General features: G+C 41.3%; 1 long non-coding RNA gene across 2 annotated transcripts in view; it reads right to left on the bottom strand.

Annotated features, from left to right (window-relative positions):
* Nucleotides 1-814: 814 nt before the first annotated feature.
* Nucleotides 815-22,315, bottom strand: part of LOC115478085 — a 28,474-nt gene continuing 6,973 nt past the window's right edge. Inside the window, exons 3-5 of one of the 2 annotated variants that reach the window (XR_003943434.1) lie at nt 14,710-14,751; nt 8,438-8,566; nt 815-937 (exon numbers count right to left, since the gene is read on the bottom strand). This is a non-coding gene — a long non-coding RNA (uncharacterized LOC115478085). Of the gene's footprint in view, nt 938-8,437; nt 8,570-14,709; nt 14,752-22,315 lie in introns of both variants that reach the window. The other variant, XR_003943435.1, reaches the window with a different exon arrangement.

Raw genomic sequence — 22,315 nt, forward strand, 5'->3', positions numbered from 1 at the left:
GCTAAAGAGGTTAGGGCTCTTCAGAATGGAAGAAAGATGGCTCAGAGGGTATATGTAAGAGGTGTACAAAATCCTAAGTAGTATAGAACAAGTAGAAGTGAATTGATTTTTCACTTTTCAAAAAGTACAAAGACTAGGGGACACTCTTGAAAATACTTTTAAAGACAAGAGGAAATATGTTTTCACTCAATGAATAGTTAAGCTCTGGAACTCTTTGCCAGAGGATGCAGTAACAGTGGTTAGATTATCTGGGTTTAAAAAGGACAAGTTCCTGCAGGAAAAGTCTACAGTCTGCTATTGAGAGACACAGGGAAGCCATTGCTTGCCCTGGGATTGGTAGCATGGAATGTTTGTTTTTGGTTTCTGCCAGGTACTTGTGACCTGGATTGGACACTGCTGAAAACAGGGTACTGGGCTATATGAACCTATGGCCTGACCCAGTGTGGCTATTCTTTGAGGAAGAGATGTGAGCAGAGGGACGATCCAAGCAAACATGACCGTTTTGTGGAAAAAGAATGGCATGGTCCCACGTGACAGCTTAAAAAAAAAAAAAAGAAACAGCAGTTTCCACTTAGGGCTCCATCAAATGACGTCACCCATCAGTGTGGATCTTTCATATTGTCAGAGAACATAATGCACATTTTTATTCTGGTTTTAGCATAGAATTTGTTAAAAAAATAATGAGAATATAAGGATATACACTCAAAATTTAGAACTGCTGTGGGTTTGACTGCATATACTTTCTATTGTATTCTTCACCCTGTATCTAACAGCTCAGAGCACAGACTCCACACCAACCAAAATACTTGCTTGCATCGGCTCATTCTCTATTTTCTGGTGCTGCTTTTCTTCAGCTGGCAGGGCCTGGGCAACCCCCCTAGCCTTACTGCTTTCTCTTCACTATCAACAAGCATTTGTTATCTTCTGTTTTCTCTGCCTGCAATAGTATGACAAAGTGTGACAAATGAAGAGTACAGCTTAATTTTTTTTGGTCTAATTTAATAAAACTCACAAAAAAGTATTATTCATGGGCTAATTAATGGGTGTTATGCACTCAGTCCTCAAACCCCAGTGGAGCTGTGAAGCTCATCCAGGCTGCCCGATTTACTTCCCAATGTAATGCTGCCGGAAACCTCTGTTCTCTTGCTTTTCCTTTATTTCACCTGCAAATATCTACTATTGAATGCTTTTAATTCTCCTGCTTTTTTCCTTCTATAAGGATGTTGCGCATGCATCCACCATACTTCTAAAGAAAGAATGTTTTTGACATTGTTCCCGACCACTGGCAGTATGGAATACTGCTTCTCTTGGTGAAATTTGCTGTGAGACAACATAGCACAGATGAGGCACACATCTAAAAAAAACCAACAAACATGTCTCTTGTCTGGACAAACTGTGCCTTGTGATCAGGGAAAGAAGAGGGAGATGCTGTCATAAGCCAATGCTCAGAACTCCTGTGGTAAAAAGCCAACAGTTCAGAAAACTAGCTCACCAATGCTCAAAGAAAATGGTATTCAAATTGTGTGTGTGCCATAAAAGCAAAAGCGGGGGGGGGGGGGGGGGGGGGGAGGAGGGACATGCTTGGCGCATGTGCAGAAGTGTTTCAAGTTAAGATTAACTCTTGTGCCCATGCACAAGAGCTGAAAGCAAAGGCACACATTAGCGCCCATTTAGCAACCTTTAAATATAAGCTTTTCAATTTTTTATTTTTAATTTGGAAGGCTTATATTTAAGTACACGAAACAAGCACCAATGTGTGCTTTCCACTTTCAGGTTTGCTTGGACTCGTGCATATTTCTTAGTACCAGAGCTTTTATCCACAGCCAAAAGAAATCTAAACCGGCACATTTTAAAGAAATCCTATCTTCAAACACTAACACTTGCTCCAAGATGGCTTTAGGTTTTCCGCAGTAAGGGAAGCTTTTTTTTTTTTGGTGCATTGTTCCTGAGCATTGTGAGGGAATAGGAAAGGACCGCCACATCCATTTGACTACATTTGCATGCTATTTGTACAAATTTTCTCCTGTGCTAGAGCCCTCAGCACTTACTAACACCACTGCTACTCACCTCTAGCGCGGGTCTTGCATCAACCTGTCCCAGTAAGCCAATACTTATGTACCCTCTAGAGCTCCACTTCCTCAATCTGCATTTCTCTTATTTCTATCCTGACTTTTGAAATGCCATCCATAAGTGCTTTGAAAGGGTTTGTCTCTTCAGTTTCTGCTCCCTTTGGGCTAACAACTGTTCCCTCACCAGTCTTTTTTTCCTGTTGACCCATTTCATAACCTTCCCCCCCCCCATCACTGCCTTTAATGCATCCCAAAAAGTGTAATGCAATTTACCTTGTATTTTGTATTGAAATCCATTTTCTCCATACACTTTAATAGGAAAATTGGATTTCAAGATGGAGACTGTGAAAAGTATGTTACCTATCTTATTTCCTTCTTGCTTTTATAAAAAGTATTGATAAAATTCTGAGTAAGTTCTTGTGGTCTGGGAAAACTCCCAAAACTGCACTTGCTACTCTTAAATCCACTAAAGAGAACTCTGGGGTTTTATTCCCAGACTCTCTCACTTATCATAGAGCCTTCATCTTACAGCAAGCCTCCAAGTGGTTAGTAAGTGATCTGGCCTATTCCCCTTCCTGGTTGCAAATTGAAAAAAGTAAGTGGTTCCCCTTGGACCTTAACACTGTTCTACCCTTAACGCTCATGGACAAATTAAAACAAGATCCCCTGATTTCTGCTGCGTTTTTTTTCACTATTAAAGCTAAATAACCTCATGCTCATTCCATCTGACACTTCATTGAAGTCATCCTTATGGTTCAACCCTCATATTCGCATTAATAATCACCTTTTCCAATGGAAAGAATGATATCACAGTAATTTGGACTGTTGAAGATGTTCTTTCAAATAATAAATTAAAGCCGTTCTCAGTATTTCAGACAGTTCGATCTGCATCCTACCCAATATTTCCGTTGGATCCAGTTGAAGCATTGTTTTAACTCCATCCAGACTCATTTATCATCCCTGCAACAAGCTGTTCCCTCTCTTTTTGAATTTGTTTCTTCCATCATATCAAAAGGTCATGTTGCCTCTAACTCTACAAGTTTATGTTTACTTCACTTTACAATGGAAAAGCTAGCCTACGCTCCATATGGGAATCTGAGATGCAATGCCACCGGACGGATCAGCAGTGGGGATCGTTCTGGACTAAAATCAGTAGACCTACAGCATCTGCAAATTATCTACAATCTCTCCTTTTTGCACCACAGGTCGTTATGGACTCCTCATAAAATGAAAATTGCTGGACTTCAGGATAATAACTTGTGTTGGTCTTGTAAATCAACCATAGGAACCTTCAACCACATTCTTTTTGATTGTTCTCAAACCTTCAAATTTTGGAACAATATTTGACGTGTGATTTCTGATATTTTACATTTGTGTGAAGCACTTTCAGTTAGTAAGATCATATTTGGCTCGCATATTATTGAAAGTGCTCTGGACAAATATTCCTCCAAACTATATGATACATTAATTGCTGTAGGCTTAAAAATGGTTTTAACAAATTGGAAGGATAACTCCTTAATTCTCACTTTTGGTGGCATTCTGTCTTACAGATCCACAAATTTGAGCTATCTTTAGCTCTCAAAGCTCGAAATTCCTTATATGTTGATAAAGTGTGGCTGCCTTTAACAACCTATCTTTCTTTAAACAAGAGTTCACCACAGTGTAAATTGCAGGTTTTGCTTTGAATGCATTCACAAATTGCTTCCCCCCTACCCTCCTCCTACCTCCCTCTGTTACCTGTCCACTGATATTCTTTGGTGCGATTACCTGATTATTTCTTGTAATTTGTATTTCCTAACCTTGTTGTTAAAATTTAATAAAAAATGTCTAAAAATGAAAATGAGATTGTGAAAAGTTTCCAAACTGTAAAAGTTGGTTAACATTCCACAAGCTAGCGTCTGATTGGTGGTGCTAGGTCAGATGGCCAAGCTGCAAGTCTTGTTGCTAGGGGAGACAGAGCTGGTGACAAGGTCAGAGGAACTGAAGACACAGGAAAGGACAGACCTGTGTGGAAGGTGCTGTGCCGGTGGGTGGGTGAGAATTGATTTATACAGAAGAGCGAGCTTAAATAAAGAGTTGTCTGATACAAGCAGAGGAACTGAAGACACAGGAGAGGACAGACCTGTGTGTGTGTAAAATTGATTTGTATATAGAGAGAGCTTAAGTAAAAGGGGTGCTTGATGAAAGCAGATGAACTAAAGACACAGGAGGAGATAGACCAGTGAAAAAGGGGCTCTGCCTGTGTGATAGAGAACCAGAGCTGAACTCGAGCAGCTGGTGACTTGGAGGGAGTGGAATTTTGTGGAGCAGAGGGACTGAAGGTACAGGGAAGATAGACCTGCATGAAAGATGCTCTGCTCGTGTATGTGTAAGAAATTTGTGTGAATAGACAGGTTGATAATCATACTGAAAATCACAGTACACCTGATAAATATTCTGATTGGGTGCGTGCTGGTTCATAAAGTGGAAAGGCTTGCCTGATTTTAAAACAAGCTACAAACTCTTTGTTGGGGACTAGTGATTGTGAGTGATAACTGATTGTGTGAAAGCGGGTGTGCTCTTGATTGATTTATCAGGGAGCAAGGCTGTAGCCACAGTACACTGGTTTGCAAGGAAGATGTGCTAATTTGAGCTTAGAGGGAATTGTTTTCCTTAACTGGGCCACTATTGATAAAGGCACTAGTGTGGGAAATTGTGTAATGTGAGAAATTGAATTCCCTTTCTGTACTGTTTTGTGAAAGGTGTGATTGGTTATAAAGTGTGATCAACCCGTATAAACAAAAGAATGTTCCTCATTAGGCAGGGAAAAGTAACAAGGCAGGTCCTGCAATAGGGAACATTATCTGTTGATTTAATTTAGATAGGTTGGCCACAGTTTTGAAAATAAAAATCCTTATAAAAATTCCCCCAAGATTGGGAGACAGGGTTTCAATTTCTTTTAGTTAACTAGAGTACAGGTACAGAGGCTGTTGGGCAATGCAAGAGGATAAACGCAGGAGCAACACGTGCACCAACTACCAAGAAAGACCAAAGATTTTTCCTGTTCAAGAAAGATCAACCAAAAAGCAGCTAAGTAAAAACATCATAGTCTACAGCATCTCAGAGACTCTACGCTTATAGTTAAATACTTACCTGGAGGTGTGGGCGTATGTTCAGATCTAGGTGGAGAAGGTTTGATTCCTGAAAGAAAACACAAAGAATCAATTTTCTTGTTAAAATTTCATAGTTAAAGTAAACTCTGAGTAACAGAGAAAGTAATTATTTGTACTACTTATCTGATTCGTGGTGTTGAGAATATCAGTTAGAGGAAAATTCATTGATTGAAAGTCGATACATTTTCTGAAAAGTTAAAAAGAAACATCCTGTGCAATAATTATAATTTAAAAGTTAGTGTGCAATATCATTAAAATTTTGTAACATCTAGGGAAATTCACTTAACATCTTGAATTGCACACTGTATAATATACAGAATTTCCCCATCTTTCTTTGTACCTTCCCTAAGTGGTGAGTGTTTAGCATTGGACCCTTACACTGTGATTATATTATTGTACCACCCTCTTTAAAAACCTCACCCATAGGGGATCTACACTGAAATAGTTGGTGTGACAAAACAGTCGGTTTTAAGCCTGTAAACTATATTGATTTCTTGAAGCATATTTTTCTAGTTGGGCCAGCAGGTGGTGCATGTTTATATTTAAAGCTGTAAGAGAAATGAATGTTCCCTCTTTAGTTAACACAGATAAGAGGTAACCTAAAGAGATGTGGCCAGCTACTTTTAAAAGTTATTCTGGGCTCTGATTGGTCCAGCTCAATTCATCTAGGATGTACTGTATTTTCCCCTAGTCTTAGCCAGGGAGGGAAAAAAAAAAAAAAAAAAGATCTTTGTTGAGGCCCTATGAACAATTATATTTGATAACTTGTGAGCAGCTACATTACCTGTACTCTCCAGGCACTATTCAGGTAGTGAACAAATGTTTAGTGTTATAGTTGATCCATATTTTAGTTATCTGTTAACATTTTGCAGATTGCATATTTTCTGTTCACTGTTCTAATTTGACAAAAACACATTTTTAGTTTATTGCCTCTGCTTCTCTGGACGAAGAATCCTGGTGGTTCGTGGTTGGGTCTGTGGGCGCTTTCTAGGAACTGTGGGACCACTGGGAGTGTGGCCCCAGTAACCTAGGAAACACTGGGGATAATTTGAGAGCAAGAGACATGCCCAGAAGCAGTTCAGACCCAGTCGGTGGGTGCCTTGTGTACAGAACAAGCAGAAGTGTGTTGCTAAAGACAGAACAGCTGTCAGAGGAAGTGCCTGTTGACACTACATACTAGGGGCGTGTATAGGGATGGTGAGAAACAGGGACTAGATTATATCCTTATGCACACCTACCCCTGAATTCTATAACTGGCGCTAAAAACTGCAAAAGCAAAATTTGGATGCATGCCCAATTTAAAGCCAATTACTGCCAATAATGGGGCCCCCTATAAGTGCTAATTTCCATGCGTAAACTTCAATGCCAATTTATGCAAGGACCCAAAGAGGGGGCACAGACATGGGAGGGCCATTCCCACAATTTATGCATGCTGTTATAGAATAGAGGAGATACACGCCTAATTAAGGCACTATCATTTATACCAACAAAACCCTGGAGTAAATCTCTATGCCTAAATAGTAGCCATGGTTCCCGGAGCTAAGTGCTATTTTTCTCAATTTCAATTTTTAGGCACCATTTATTGAATTTAGTCCCTAGTGTCACCTCTGTGAAACATTTTAGATTTTAACAGCTTATTTACCAGTATTTACTTGTTTCCTTAAGATTGTTTATTAACACAAAGTGTTAAGCATATATTTTTCTTGAATTTACAAGACCACTGTCACAAAACTCCTAGCACCAGTCTGGGGTTACCCTGTGGCCACCTGAAGAGTCTGGCCAGCACTTCCCTGCCTCGCCTGCACTTGGGCTCCTGCTCATTAGCACCATCCACCCACCAACTGGGTCCCACTTGCCTCTGGGCTAGTCTCCCACTCTCAGGTTATTCCTTGGTGATTTCTAGGACATTGGGGCTATACTCCAGGGGTCCCATAGTGCCAGAAAGCACTCACAGACTCAAAAACACAAACCAGGATTCTTAAGTCAGTCCAGGACAGCAGAGTCAATAAATTAAATAAGGTTTATCGTCACAGAACTTGAACAGAAAAAGGTGAACTCTGCAAGCAACAACAGGTAACTGAATATGGATCAATTATAAAGCCATCTAAACATTTGTTTACTACCTTGGTAGTACCTTGGGAGGTCAGGAAATATAACTGCTCACAGGGTCTCAGTAAAGAGATTTCTCTCTCCACTTCCCTGGCTGAGACTGGGGAAAATCCAGGGTCAATCAGAGCCCAAGGCATCATTTTGAAAGTAGCTTCCCAAGGGTATTATAGATATTCAGTTTAAATAAAAGCTTTTTTGTGCAACAGCTTTAAAAACAAAACAAAACATGAACCATCTGCTGGTCAATTAGGAGAAATACACTTCATGAAATAAAACAGTTTTCAGGCTTGGAAACCCACTTTTGTCACACACAAATGCAAGTTGGATATGGGAAAGAAAAAGAAAAACTGTGGAGATGGTGATGGAATAGGTGAGGATAGGGCAGATTATGTCCTTCAATATCACACCAGCCAAAATTACTATGAACTGTAATTGCCCATGAAACTGTATGGAAGTAGCAAAGGAGAGGGAAACCAAGGTGCAGAAAACGAAGCCAAACTAAGCACAATGGGTCTCCAAGAGTGGGTTTGTAGCCAAACTAATGCGGGACCCAACACAGGCTGTGTTTCAGAAGGACACCTGCGCGCCAGGTGTCATCAACCTCTAACAGTCAGGGTTGTGTCAGTGGATATCACCACCACAAACACACAAAAGAACATGTACCCTGTCCTTTCAAAATGCTGAAAACACTGCAAAGACTCAAGAGCCTGAAATGGAGTGTCACAGTAGTGAAAACCCACAACACTGTATAGCAGTGTATGGCAGGTGCTCCTAGGCTACCAGGGAAAGCTTTTTGAAGTTGGTTTTTTTTTTTTTTTTTGGGGGGGGGGGGGAGGGAGATTAGGCTGGCAAGTTCATGAGATTTAAAAAAAAAAAAAAAGTTAATATAGACAAATGTCAGGAAACAGGAAGAGTGATATTTTGCAATGAGCTGCGGATTACTGCTACATGTCTTTCTGCATCAGCCCCAGTGTCGTCTGTATCTTTAGAGTGATTTTTCTCTTCCCTCTTATACAAAGTAGTATAGGCCATCTATGAATTACTGAACTGCCTCCACCTAGCATTTCATTTATCTTTTGTATCAGGTCTTCATGGCCCAACACTCACCTCATGTTACACAGTTCACGACGAACAGCATAAGTAAGTAGGGGTCATCCCCAACGGCCTAGTGGTAGTGCAGTGTAAAAGACAAAAGTCCCATCATTTGGACCACCAAGGCAGCACAAAGAAAGAAAACTGCTGGACAAAAAACAGAACAAAAAGATTTGGGATCATTAACTACTTTGAACAAAGTGATGCTTCATTGATTGGATAAACACCTACAGAATAAAAACGTCTGACACCTCAGGCAGCACAGATTCTTGAAGCCATTGACCGTTACTCTATCTAGCTTCTCTCTGGCACTACTGCAGAATTGCTCAGTTGTTTCCAACCAACATGGAGACACAGCGAGAGACTCAGGTGCACTCACAGCACTGAGTTGACACTTTGGATGACATCAGATGCCCAAAATAAAAAGCAGCACCAGTTTCTGAGTCATTGTGCCAAAGGGGAATGCCCTACCCCTTTGTGCACAACAGAGTTGTTGATATGTTGTTACTATAGCATGTCTGAGCTCCCTTTGTATCTAGACTCTTTAGAGTTTAAGCTATGCTGTGGATTAAAATGTTTTCCATAAACAGGAGTAACATATTTGGGGTAAAAATAGGACAAAAAAAAAAAAAAAAAAAAGCATTTTGTATTCAAAGAGTGACAATTTTCTTCTTAATTGCACTGACTATATGCAGCATGAAACTCCAACCGTGGTGACAAGACAGCATAGGAGAACACCATCTTACAAGGTGAGCTCTAACACCGGCCACCGGCAATTGTTTTAAGATTCTGTATGCTCACGATACTACCAGTAACCACCCCTATTCCTTGTGTTTATATAAATTCCGGCTCAGCTGTTAATAATACTGCAATTCTTAGAGATATGCTGGAAGGTGGTCAATTTGGTTTTTTGATGGAGTCACAGTTTCATCTTCAGGAGGATCCATGATTAAAACTATTATGTCCTCCAGGATACAAGCTTATGCATTTATCTAGGTTGAATTGAGAGTGGAGGTCTAGCTATTTTATATGTCCTTTTTTTAATGTGAATATTTTAGATTCTATTAGTTCTCCACCTCTTGAATTATCGGTTTATGAAGTCAATGATAATTCATTTGATTCATTATGTTTTATTATATCCCTCCAGGAAGATGGTCTGACGCAGGAGTATTTAGCACGCACCTCATAAAATTAGATTTTAAAAAAATTAATTTATTTTTAACATACAGGTGGGGGGGGGGGGGGGGATCTTAAAATCTTCATTTAGAAATGTTCTCTGACCCTCAGATTACAGAGTTTGATTCACTAGAAGCTATTTTTCATCTTGCTCCTACACATGAAAAGCCATCAATTAGACTTACTAGCATCTACTAGAACGTTCAAGGGGGTCCGATATCTTTTAAACACAATTACAGCTGTTCTATGGTCTGACCACTTTTTATTAGATTTTACTTTATCTTAGAGAGATTTCTAAGAAGAAACCTGCCTCTAAAACTGCCTCTCAGAATTTGTTACAAGGACAAGTTTAATCCAGGTGAATTTTGAAAAGCAGCTGTCAGCTTATTTTCACGACTAATTTTCTTCATTGTTGCAACAGAGATTCTCAATACTTTAGCCCCAGTTAAACAGATAGAACCATTTATCTGAATTTCTCCAAATTTTCAATGAAGAACTTATTGTTTTAAAGCGCCATAGAGGACTAGAGCGATTATGGAGATGTTCTACTTCAGAAAATACTGCTTGGTAAATTAAGGATTCATGAATATAAGTCTTTATTGACCAAGAAGAAGAGTATTACTCCGAGATAGCTGGGAATGATAAACTAGATACTAGGAAATTATTCTCCTTACTTTATCAACCAATGTGAATCAGTTAGTTAACACCTTGGGACTATTTCTCTTTCTGGCTACTTATTTTCAAGCTAATATTCAAATAGAAATGAGCTTAATTTTTTTTAAATTTCACTTGTGTTTCACCATGTTTCTATTTCTGTTCAAACTGATAGAATTTGGTTGAAATTTGAGATGCAATTCTAAGATGTGAAACGATTTTAAAAAATATGCTAAATCGTTTTGTTGTATGGACACTTGTCCTCCATGGTTAAGCTGGCCTCTCCACCTTTGTTTGGGGCTTTGACCCAATGGCTTAACTTCTTGAGATTTTCCCCACTGTTGGAGATGAAATCGTTCTTATGCCCATACCTAAAAACTCAAATTGAACCCTGAATGACTATCACCCAATTGAGTGACTATGTTCCCTTTGTTTGCCAAGATTATGGAGGACTATATTACTGAACTGGATCGCCATCTTCAAAAATTCGACATTTTGCACTCCTTAGGAAATATTACAGCACTGAAACCATCTGCTTTGGTAGCGTATGCCAAGAATTTTGTAAAGGTCAACATGATACTGTTATACAATTTGATTTAAAGTAGTGCATTTGAATTAGTTCATTTTGAACATTCAAATTTTGAATTATTTTTGGCATCCAAGGTTCAGTTTTGTCTTGGTTTAACGGTTTTCTGACAAGTCATCATTATACTGTAAAGGAAGGTTTTTTTTTTTTTTTTTTTTTTTTTTGAGAGTCCTTTAAGTGGGGTTCCCCACTCCCCCTCCCTTTTCAATTTATTAATGTAGGCTCTGGGTGTTACTCTTGATTAAGCTAAGATAAAACACTTTATATACCCAAATGACATCACTGATCTGATACATTATCCCATATTAGAACCTATGATAATTGGATTGCATTTCATAGGCTTAAATTGCATAACAGCAAAACAAAGTTTTTATGGTTGGGTTCAAAAACAGATCCAAGATATCTTGAGTTTATTCCTTTAGATGGTAACCAGTTTCCTCTGGATTTTCATTATACAATTTTGGGGGTGGAGATGTGCACTGTCATATCCAGTTTATCATCAAACACTTTTAGAATACTTAGAAAGTTGAGGGTTTTTAGAAAATATTCTGGTCCAGTCTAATTCTTCCTAGACTCGATTATTGTAGTCTTACACTAGCTAATCACTTATTCATGGTTTTACAACTGGTACTAAATTGTGCTGTTTGAGATAATCCAAAAATCAGTCTAAGTCTAACTATTCTAAACTTCATTGGCTACCAGTTACCGAGAGAATTCAATTTAAATTAGGTATCACCACCTTTAAAATTCTTACTGGGGAAATTTCTAAAGGTCTTCTTCCAGATATAACACTCAATCTTTCAGCTAAGATTGCCAATGTTTAAGAATTTAAACACAAGTAAGCATTTTACACATCTATTCAATACCAGTTATCTAAGATCAGCTTCCATTGTTTGAGGTCTTGTACCATTTAAAAGCTTGTTTATTTTGTAAGTCAGATAGATCTAATGCTTAGTTTATGTTATTGGTTTGTTTTGATTGTAAGTCTTGGATTGGTCTTGTTGTAATCTGTCCTTGAACCAAATAGGTGTAGGCAGAATACAACTGGTATAACAAATCAAAAACAAATTTTAGTCTGTTCCAGTGCAGTTTTGTGTACAAATAAGAACTCAGAAAGCTCTACAAAATCTGTCAGGCTCTGTGGAAGAGACTCATTTCAATGGTATAGTGCTGACAAGTATTCAGGTACAATATGTCCTTTCAATGAGCGATAAGAACTTACCCAATGTTACAAGGCATGTTAATGACAAAGACACAGAACTTGACCTTTGTCTTCCAGTGTTCTCAGCCCACTGCTCTAACCAGTAGACCACTTCCTCTCCCCACTATTCCATCTGTTCAAGAGCTTGAATAACTGTCTCCTAAATGATTTGTGCTTCAAGGACAGAATATTCTTTAAGGGTGGAGTGGAGGAGTGGCCTAGTGGTTATGGGGGTGGACTCTGGTCCTGGGGAACTGTGTTCAATTCCCACTTCAGGCACAGGCAGCTCCTTGTGACTCTAGGCAAGTCACAACCCTCCATTGCCCCAGGTATAAGCACCTGTATATGTAAGCTGCATTGAGCCTGCCATGAGTAGGAAAGCGCAGGGTACAAAAGTAACAAAAAAAAAAATCCAAATGGCTGACAACACTTGCTGCAGTCTCCACTCCCATCTTCAATGCCAGTTTTCTTCCTCTACACACCTTATTTTTATTTTATTTATTTATTTATTTACATCAATTTATATACCGTATCTTATTGCTACTGCAAGACAGAACGGTTTACAATTTATAAAAGGAAGCAATACAATAAGTACAAATTAGACAGACATTAGAACTCCAGCAGTGTTGGTGAAGAACATGCCATATTAGCTCCCAGGCTGCCTTGTCTCAGATATTTATCACCTTGAAGCAAAGTTGCAGATCTTGAGACCAAAGAAGATGCACAGTCCCAGCATGATTGCTGTTACACTGCTCACCCTAAGTAAGCTACTCCTGCTAAAGCCTAACTCATCCAAGGTTTTTTGCCCAATAAATCAGACTTCATGTCTCTGAAGGAAGAATTTACAACATTACACTATTTCAGCAACTCAACAATTGTAAATTATACAAAAGGGGGAAAAAAAAAACCAGACCGATCACAGAGACAAGCATCCATTCAGTCCATCAGCTTGGGAATCTGCCCTCCGTTTCTAAACAATTTAGCAAAACTTAAGATACTTAAAGCGGTGAGCTCTCACATAATCCCTGAATCTTCAGTCTACAACTTAAAACAGCTATGCCACCTATTTAATAAGCTTCAAAAAAAAGAGCCAAACAGGCTTGAAGTTGTCATTACAAATTATAAAATCCAAGGTATCCTAGAAATGGAAAAGCTGAACCTGAGCAACAAAGATCATCTTCACTACTGATCATACAAAGGAAGTTTGCTGCTTTCATCCTTGAAGAAGAGAATGGAAATTGCTTACTCATTCATGACCAAAGTGGTTAAAATTAATACAGTTGCTAAAGGTACAGGTCACAGAATGGTACAGGATATTGCTGCATTCATAAACCCACTGAATCACCCCAATTCAGTTTTGATAGCAAGATGTGGATCATATTGGGTTTGTCTTTGAATTTACTATGTTTTTTTTTTAAAGTTTTTGTTTCTAAAGTGGTTTTGCTCATTCACATGTTTACATTAGTGTCAAAAAGGAAGGTTTTAGACCAATTTATTTTTTTAAGCACAAAGGTATGTACTTACTTCCTGAACTTCATCTTTTACTCCTATTAAAATTAAATTTATCATTTAGATTGGTTGTATTTGAGCATTCCTGGCTGAACCTTACACAGAATAGGAATTGTGGAGATAGTTAAACCCAAAATCCCACACCCTTAACTATTGCTTTCTTTTGTACTAGAATTGCTAAACATATAAGAAAAAAAATAGAGAATTAAAAAAAAAAAAGTCACCCTGATACATAGGTATTATCACTGAAACTATGTACTTTAATCTGAAAATGCCTAATGCCACAACACCTTTGAATAGCCTATTGACAGACAAGACGACTTGGCAAAGCTTTCTCTGTATGAAAGGAAGAAATAACCTTGGAGTAATCTGAAAGTTGCTAGTTAGTACAAAAATGACAGGGAAAGCATGGCTGGGTACACAAGAAAAAAAAATGAATACCACAGTAGAAAAAGGGAGGTAACAGTCGAAAATCCCAACTTGGATATTTTTCAGTTTGAAAGTAAGAACAAAGAGGGTGGAGACAGTTCAAGTGGTAAAGGGTCTGCCAACACTAGTCCTTCAGAAATGCAAGAAGTATTTTTGATAAGAAAAATGGGAGCTAGGATAAGACTGAAATATCCAAATAGCTCAAAAGGCACACAGTCAGCCCATCATTTTTTATGTGCACATCATGGAGACAGAGAACCCAATTACCTGTCTCTCCACTTACCTATCCTCTTGTTGGTATGCTGTATCAGTGTAAAATCCTCCTGGACTGCTGCCCAGGTTCCCTGCATTATGTACAGTTCATACACATGCTGTCCACAAAAGAAAACACCAGATCCAAACTTGTGCCTTTTATATATCATTGAATCAGAAAGTGGTAGCATTTTCCATGGAAAAAGCAAGTTATATGTGTTTATATTCAGATTTTGGATTTATAATCACCTTTCCAAACACAGGATCAAGGTACTTTATGATTCAGGTATAGTACTTAGGTCAGGGAAGTTAGTACCTAAGGCAACTGTAACCTTGAGGGAATGCACTTTACGCTCAAGGTGGCTAGAAAGAGCAGCGAGATTTGAACCCTGCTGATCAGTCCAACCACTGCACAACTCCTCTATATGAAAGGGGGGAAACACACCACTCAAAGGCAAGTAGATGTTTGGAATTACTTACCAGCAGAAGCAGTAGAAATTAAAGCCCTCAGAGTAAGCATGCCTGGAATAAATACAGAATGCAGTGTTAAAGCAACAGGAGCAGGAACAGTGGAGAATGAGCAGACAATGCAGTTACAACAGGGCAGCTTGTGTTGCCATGTAGTCATTATTTACTGGCAAATACAGCTATTTGAAGTCTGACCTAAAAACCATTTGCTCCAAGTACATACTCTGTTCTTTTCTCCCTAGACCTGAACTAAAAATTAAGTTTCTTTAAGATACAACAGTAATTCCCCCCAAAGACTTCAAAATGGGCCTTCCTCTTTCTCATAACAGAGTACCTGTTTTGGAGCTGAATAGATTAGCTGCTAGTTAGCAGCTAGTGAAAATCTGCATTACTAAAGCACTATTAGAGAAATGAAGTTTATTTTTCATATATGTAGATTTCACAATATGGACAGAGACGCCAAGGGTGGCCCATCCCAGTGCTGGAGATTGAAAGCCAAATGAGTGAGATTTTTCTCATGAGCCCCAGCCATGCCTAAAACTAGTTCTGGCAGATGCAAATTTCAATCAATAAGGTAAAATTAGTCCTTACCTGATAATTTTCTTTCCATTAGTCCCAACAGATCAATCCAGATAAGAGTGGGTTATATCCCTCGAGTAGTAGGTGGAGAGTGAGAGAGCTCTGCCATAAGGGATACTGTGCAGCAGACTTTCAGTATAATCAATATCAAAGCAATAAGGAATCAGGATACCATGCAAACTCCTGCCTCTGTCACGAAAAGGGAGGAAACCAGCAGCCCTGTGGTCAAGTGACCGCAGTCTCACTCCTGTATCAGCCTGCTATGGAACAGACGTCCAAAAAACCATGAAACAAGATCTGTGGTAATTTGAATCCAAATCTGAAAAGAACAAAACACACCACACACACTGTGTCCTAATCAAGAACAAAGTGCAGGATCTGGATTGATCTGTTGGGACTAATGGAAAGAAAAATCATCATCAGGCAAGGACTAGTTTCACCTTCCATAGCATCCCACACATCAATCCAGAGACGAGTGGGATGTACCAAAGCAGTCCCCAAGTAAGGTGGGACCACAGAGGCAGAACAAGCCCCGACAGGAAGAGTGGCAAGACCCAGAGAGAACTCGCAATCCCAAGACAGCATAGAAAAAGTGTCCAGGGCCTAGAAGTGGCTCCGACCACATCTGAGGGAAAGGAGCCCAGGCTGCATAATGAAGACTTTGCTACCAGAGAAGGCATGAGATATTCCAATGAATTAAGGCCCACACCCAGAGACGAAGCCAGACCCAACTTTCAGAACAGAACCACCCTGGAATCTGGGAAACCCCCTCCCCCAAAAATACAGTTCGGCAACCAGCGACAGAAAAAGAACACACGTAAGCCCGCAAAGGAGTAAAGTACAACAGCCAGCGACAGAGCAAAGCCCAACAAGGCTCGAGAGCCAGCGACAGGGCCAAACTCAACAGGCAGAGGTGATAAATGTTGCACCAGCTAGTGACAAGCAAAAACACAGCAACCAGAGCCGTGGAGTAGGCCAACCAGAAATGACAAGGTTCGACAGCTGGGGAGAATACTCAGCCCACCCGCCAGAGATGGAGAAAGACTCAAAACCAGGGCAATTCAGCGCCCGATCCCCACACGGGGGCCAAGGTCCCACATTCAAAGCCAGATGAATAGTCAGAGATAGCTCTCAGTGTGCCCTCCAGTAAGAAGGCGAGGCTTACCAGCCAGAGTCGGAGCAAAACCTAACAGAGGAGCCAGGCATGAGAGCCCAAAATGGAGCCAGACGTGACAGTCGTCGAACCTGACTGCCGGAGAAGAAACCAGGCTCAGGTGACAGTAATGGACCCCGGGCCCAACAACCAGAGGTGGAATAAGCCCTGACCACCAGATACAAGAAAGGTCCGAGAGTTAGAGGCAGAGCAAAGCTATACTCCCAGAAAACGGAGCAAGGAGAAGTAGCCAAACCCGGGAAGACTCGACCTCCAGTAAATGCGCTCACCTCCATGCCCAGAAATGAAGCCATGTGCCACTGAATGAGGTCAAATCCTACAGAGGCCACTCAAGGTTCGGAAGCCCTAATGGAGCCAGGCGTGGAAACTGAGACAGGGCAAGATGCCACTACCAGAGCAAGGCTCGACATCCAAAAATAGAGCAAGACTTGTCCCGAGCTGGACTCTGGCTTGGACGGAGCAAGGCCCAATGCCCTGAAATGGAGCATGGTTCTGGACAAGGCTCAACATCCATACACAGAGCTAAGCTCTACTCCCAAGGACGGAGCAAGGCTAGACGTCCACAGATGACGCACTGACCTAAAATCAAAGATTAGACAAGGCTTGACGTCCACAGATGGAGCTAGGCTCGACCTCCAGGGACAGAGCTAGGCTCTACTCCCAAAGATGGAGCAAGGCTCAACATCCAGAGACAGAGCAAGGCTCAACATCCAGAGACAGAGCACTGACCAAACCCCCCCCCCCCCCCCCCCCCAAGACTGGACAAGCTTTGACATCCAGAGCACGGACCTAAATCCAAACACTGGACAAGGTTTGGCGTCCAAAAATGGAGCTATGCTTGATGTCCACAGATAGCGCACAGACATCCAAACACTAGACAAGGCTTGATGTTGAAAGATGGAGCTATGCTTTACATCCAAAGATGGAGCAAACTCCACCTATGAAACCTACCAGAATGCGCCAAGAAGAAAAGAACAAGAAGGCTGGCCATTTGCCAGCAGAACTGCTGCTACCAAACCACATGTTACAATGCTGCAACAATGCAGAGTATAATGTGTCACAATACAGACCAGAAGTATGCTCTCAGAAGCTGCTGACAGTCCACTGAAAAACTGACAACAGACGCTACAGGGGTGGTACAATACAACAAGGAGGATGCTACCCCAACCTGGTGTTAAATGTACTGCCAGACCAAGTTCCCAAGAAGGTGGCACTCACCATTCAGAAGATGCTACCACCACACAGGATACAAAGGTGCTGACAAATGGAGCTACAGGAATGCCATAATAAATCACTACGGATGGTATCGGACCAAAGTCTACAAGAAGCTGGCATTGTCCTTAAGCAAGAAAAATAGAAAAAAAATGCAAAGGCACCATGCAGGAAATAGTACCCGGAAAGTCACCAAATAATGCCCACATAGCCAGAAATAGACTGATACAATGCTAAAGGCAATATCGTGTCACCAAGATTATAGTTGTCCCTATACAGAAACCTCACCGAAACAAAAAAGGCAAAGTAAAGAGAAGCAGAGACCACGGCAAGAACGCCACAAAAAAACAAAAGGAGGGCCTATGCCCTGTCCTGGGGAACAGCCCTGAATGCTGGGCTGTCACACAGATGAAAACATATCCCAAAAAAGGAATGGATGCGAGCGTAGTAAAGAAACAAAAGAAGCAGACTCCAGTTTAAAGCTGGCTGCAGATCCAGTAAGGAAGTAGCTGCCACCCTAAACAGGAAATGCCCTGAGGCATGTCCCCAAACTATGAAGAGGGCTCCGTGGATGGAAGCAAGCAGGAGAAATCCAACCAACCTTAACGTCAGGCCATAAGGTCATAAAAGCAGAGGAAGAATTGTCCCCGAGTGGCCGGAAGTATAGAGGCTGAACATGGAGAGAGCTCCCCAAAGGGTCAGCAGCCGAAGAAACAAGAAACGGGGGATTTTTCTTTTTTTTTGCTACAGGACTCTATGCCTAACAAACCTGCCAGTTGAGTTCCAAGCCATTGTGCTACAAAAGATTGGATATGAAGAACACTGCAAGATGCACGGGAAACCTGCAGCAGAGAAACCTGGCAACCGCTGCAGATAGAGCAATTGCAGCCCCAGCCCTGCAAGCACCAGCTGCGAGCTGGAAGGACCGAACAACAGACAGTATTCCAGGAGGGAAGCACACGACTGAACTGGCCCAGGAAAGGGTGCATGGTTTGTTTGTTTTTTTCTAACCTAGCCGAAGCATGTCAAAATGGTGGCTGCCCACAAACAGCCACACAGCCCGACAAAAAACACCATGTTCATCCCATCCGGGACACCAAAGTCTCCTGGACTGGCACAACAAGGAGCTGATGAATGCACAACACCAGACCCGCTGGTGCTGCCCAGAAACTTTCAACAGAAAGGTGCTAACAGCTACCACCTGGGCGGATAAAAGGGAAAAGCCACCACCTGGGCGGATAAAAGGGAAAAGCAGACTAAACTGCTCTAAGCCCCAACAGTGCTCCATAACCACAACCTCACTGATGGAGTAAAAAAAAGTCATCAGTGCCATCATCATCAATGGATGCCAAATTATTCCCTGCTCTCAGCAATGCACAAAACTGCACTCATTTATTCTGTGGAGTTCTTGAGAAAACGATAGAGGTATTCCTAATGCCACTGGATTTATCTACGATACCCAGATCTGATGAATCATGATGCAGTAAATTCCTCTAACGCTCCACCCTGTGCCATCTTCCTCAAATGCTCTTCAACCTTTTTTTTTTTTTTTTAAATAGAGGCAGGAGATCTAGAAAGGAGAACCAGAGCACTGGCATATTGGAAGGGGTAGGTGAGGGACCTGGCACCACCAGGTGTACCACAAGGTGGCTGAGTCCAGCCAATACCAGCTCAACTAAACCTGTGGGAAAAGGCTAGGAGCGAGGCCCATCCAGAGAGCTGCACAGATGTTCATCCACCTACTGAGATAGAATACTGAAAGAGAGGCTGATGCACAATGTGAGGCATATTTTCAAAGCACTTAGCCTTCCAAAGTTTCATAGAAACCTATGGAACTTTGGAAGGCTAAGTGCTTTGAAAATATGCCTAAGTATCTCTTATGGAAGAGCTCTGGCATTCTCTCCATGTCCACTTGCTGGTAAAGAAACATAACCCACTCATCTCTGGATTGATTTGTGGGACACTATGGTATAGAAAATAAAATTTTTTTTCTACATTTGTCATCAGAGATGCCAAGGGTGGCCCATCCAGAAGAGTGGCATGTACCACCCAATAAGTGAAACAAGTTCAATGAGGGGGTTTTTTTTCCCCCCACAGGGCACTCAATCTATAAATTTGAAATGGTGATGGACAAATCCAAGGAAGGGCTGCTGGCTACACTTATTGAAAAGTAATACCTCCATGTTGCGTCTTCCAGGATGACGTTACATATTTTAAACAATTATTTCAAACACTTATCACTAAACCTCATACAAACCTATGGAAACAATTAGACTATTTAAAGATCCATCATCTGGAAGTATCTCATGATTTAAACTTGATCGCATACACACGTCTGCTATAAAGACAACTACGTCAACACACAACATATTCTGCAACTTTTTCTAAAATCCCATCTGATGGTATGACAAACTAAAATTAGATTGAAGTTTTGGCGTCACCTCAGTAAGGTCAACACATAATCCTTCCATTACAAAACACTATGCAGAAAATTGTGTAAAGACACATTCAGAACCTTACCATACTTTAACAGCACTAGCTCTCAAGACTCAAAAAGCGACAATCTTACATATGAAAAGGCAGCACTGTAAATATACCATGCCCTAAAACACCAATACCCTACCTATTGAAAAAACACAAAAAAACAAACACAATTGCAACAAGACACTACATGCTAGCAGAGTACCATACCTTATTTCAGTGATTCCCAAACTGGGTTCCTCAAACTCTTAAAAAATTAGACTGTAGAATGTTTGTATGAACATTCACATATTTACATATATTGAGTGTTCAAGTGTATGAAAAAATATTTTAGAGGTTCTGCCATAGTAAAGTGTTTGGGAATCACTGCCTTAGTTGGAGACAAAACCCAGATAGACCCTCAACAAATATGAAACAAGGGATCACACATCAGTAATAGAAGTATGAAGGCATGGAACTAAACTGGAAACCTCAGGAAGCAGACGCTACACACGAGAGAGAGAGAGAGATGCTGAAATGCAAAATACCAGAGATGCATTTTCTAATTAATAAATTCAGAACATATTTTTTTCTGCCCTTGTCTGAGCATTTTATTTTTCTATTCGTGTCAGTGCTGGTGTCTCTTTTCTGCTTTTTCCCTGTCTGTGAAAGGTCTCCTGTCCATCCAACTTTTCTTCTCTCTCCATGTCCACCATCCATCTTATCTCTGTGTCCCTGTCGTGTCCAGCCATTTCCCCTCTGTATCTATCTCCCTCCATGTTCAGTATCTGCCTTGTGTGTCCTTATCCTCCTCTAATTTCAGCATCTCTCCTCTGTATCCCCATCTTGACCTACCCTGCAGTTTATATCCCCAGAATCCAATATTGTCCCTGTGTATTCCTATTTCCTCTCTATCCTGCTTTGCTCGTGTCCTTGTCCCTATGCTCCCTCCATGCCCAGTATCTTCTGTGTTCCTGTCCCTCCTCTCTTTTCCCTTCCTCCCATACCTCACACCGCCTTCCCCCTACTCTATCCTAGGGCCACTCATCTCTCTTCCTCCTCACTCCATTATATCTCCCTCTAGGGTCCAGTGTCTTTCCCCCCTATATTCCTCACCTCCAGTCTCTCTTCCTCCCTTCTATCTCCCCCCCCCCCCCCAGCTGGTCCAGCACCTATCCCTCACCCTCCTTGGTCCAGCACTTGTCTATCTCACCCTCCCTGATAAAGCAGCACCCCTATCTTTCTATCCCTGGATCCAGCACATCTCTCCTATGCTTATGTCCAGCACCTCTTTCCCTTTCTATCTTGCAGGTCCAGCATCTGTCCCCTTTTCTCCCCCTCCCAGTTCCAGCATCTATCCTATTTCTTTCCTTCCCCCTCCCTTTCTCAGTTCCAACGTCCCTCTGCTACTAATCATTTCTATAGCACTACTAGACGTACGCAGCACTGTACACTTGTACATGGAGACAGTACCTGCTTGACCCAGCTTATAATCTAATTAGGACAGAAACAGGACAAATAAGAGATAAGGGAAATACACTGAATGAGTGGGGTTAGGAGTTAAAAGCATTTAGCCTAGATTTGAAGATGGCCAGAGATGGAGCTTGACGTACCAGCTCAGGAAGTCTGTTCCAGGCATAAGGTGCAGCCAGATAAAAAGAATAGAGTCTGGAATTAGCAGTGGAGGAAAAGGGTGCAGATAAGAGATTTACCCAGTGAATGGAGTTCCCGGGGAGGAGTGTAGGGAGAGATAAGAGTGGAGAGGTACTGAGGAGCTGCTGAGTGAATGCACTTGTAAGTCAACAAGAAGAGTGTCTGTCCCATTTCTTCTTCCACCCTTATCACAGTCCAGTCCCCTTTCCTCCCCCTGCTAGTTCCAGCATGGCCCCATTTCCTTTCCTTCCTCCCCCTTCCCAGTTCTAGCATCCCTCCCATTTTCTTCAGTCAATCCCATTGCCTTCCTTCAGCAAGGGCAGGACACAGCTGCAGGAAGATCCTGGGGGGGGGGGGGGGGGGGGGGGGATTGGCTGAAGCAGCCTGCTATTCCTGAGAGTGCCGGCACTGCACATATTATGGCAAAAATAGCTTTTAAAAGAAGAGGTACTGGATTGCGGGGAGGAAGCCAATGCACAAGATCGAGCCCCTTAAGTCTGTGAGCTGGAGAAGGGGTCCAATTGCATGTGTTACACATTA

Source organism: Microcaecilia unicolor, chromosome 9 (genome assembly GCF_901765095.1).
Source record: "Microcaecilia unicolor chromosome 9, aMicUni1.1, whole genome shotgun sequence".
Lineage (NCBI taxonomy): Eukaryota > Metazoa > Chordata > Amphibia > Gymnophiona > Siphonopidae > Microcaecilia > Microcaecilia unicolor.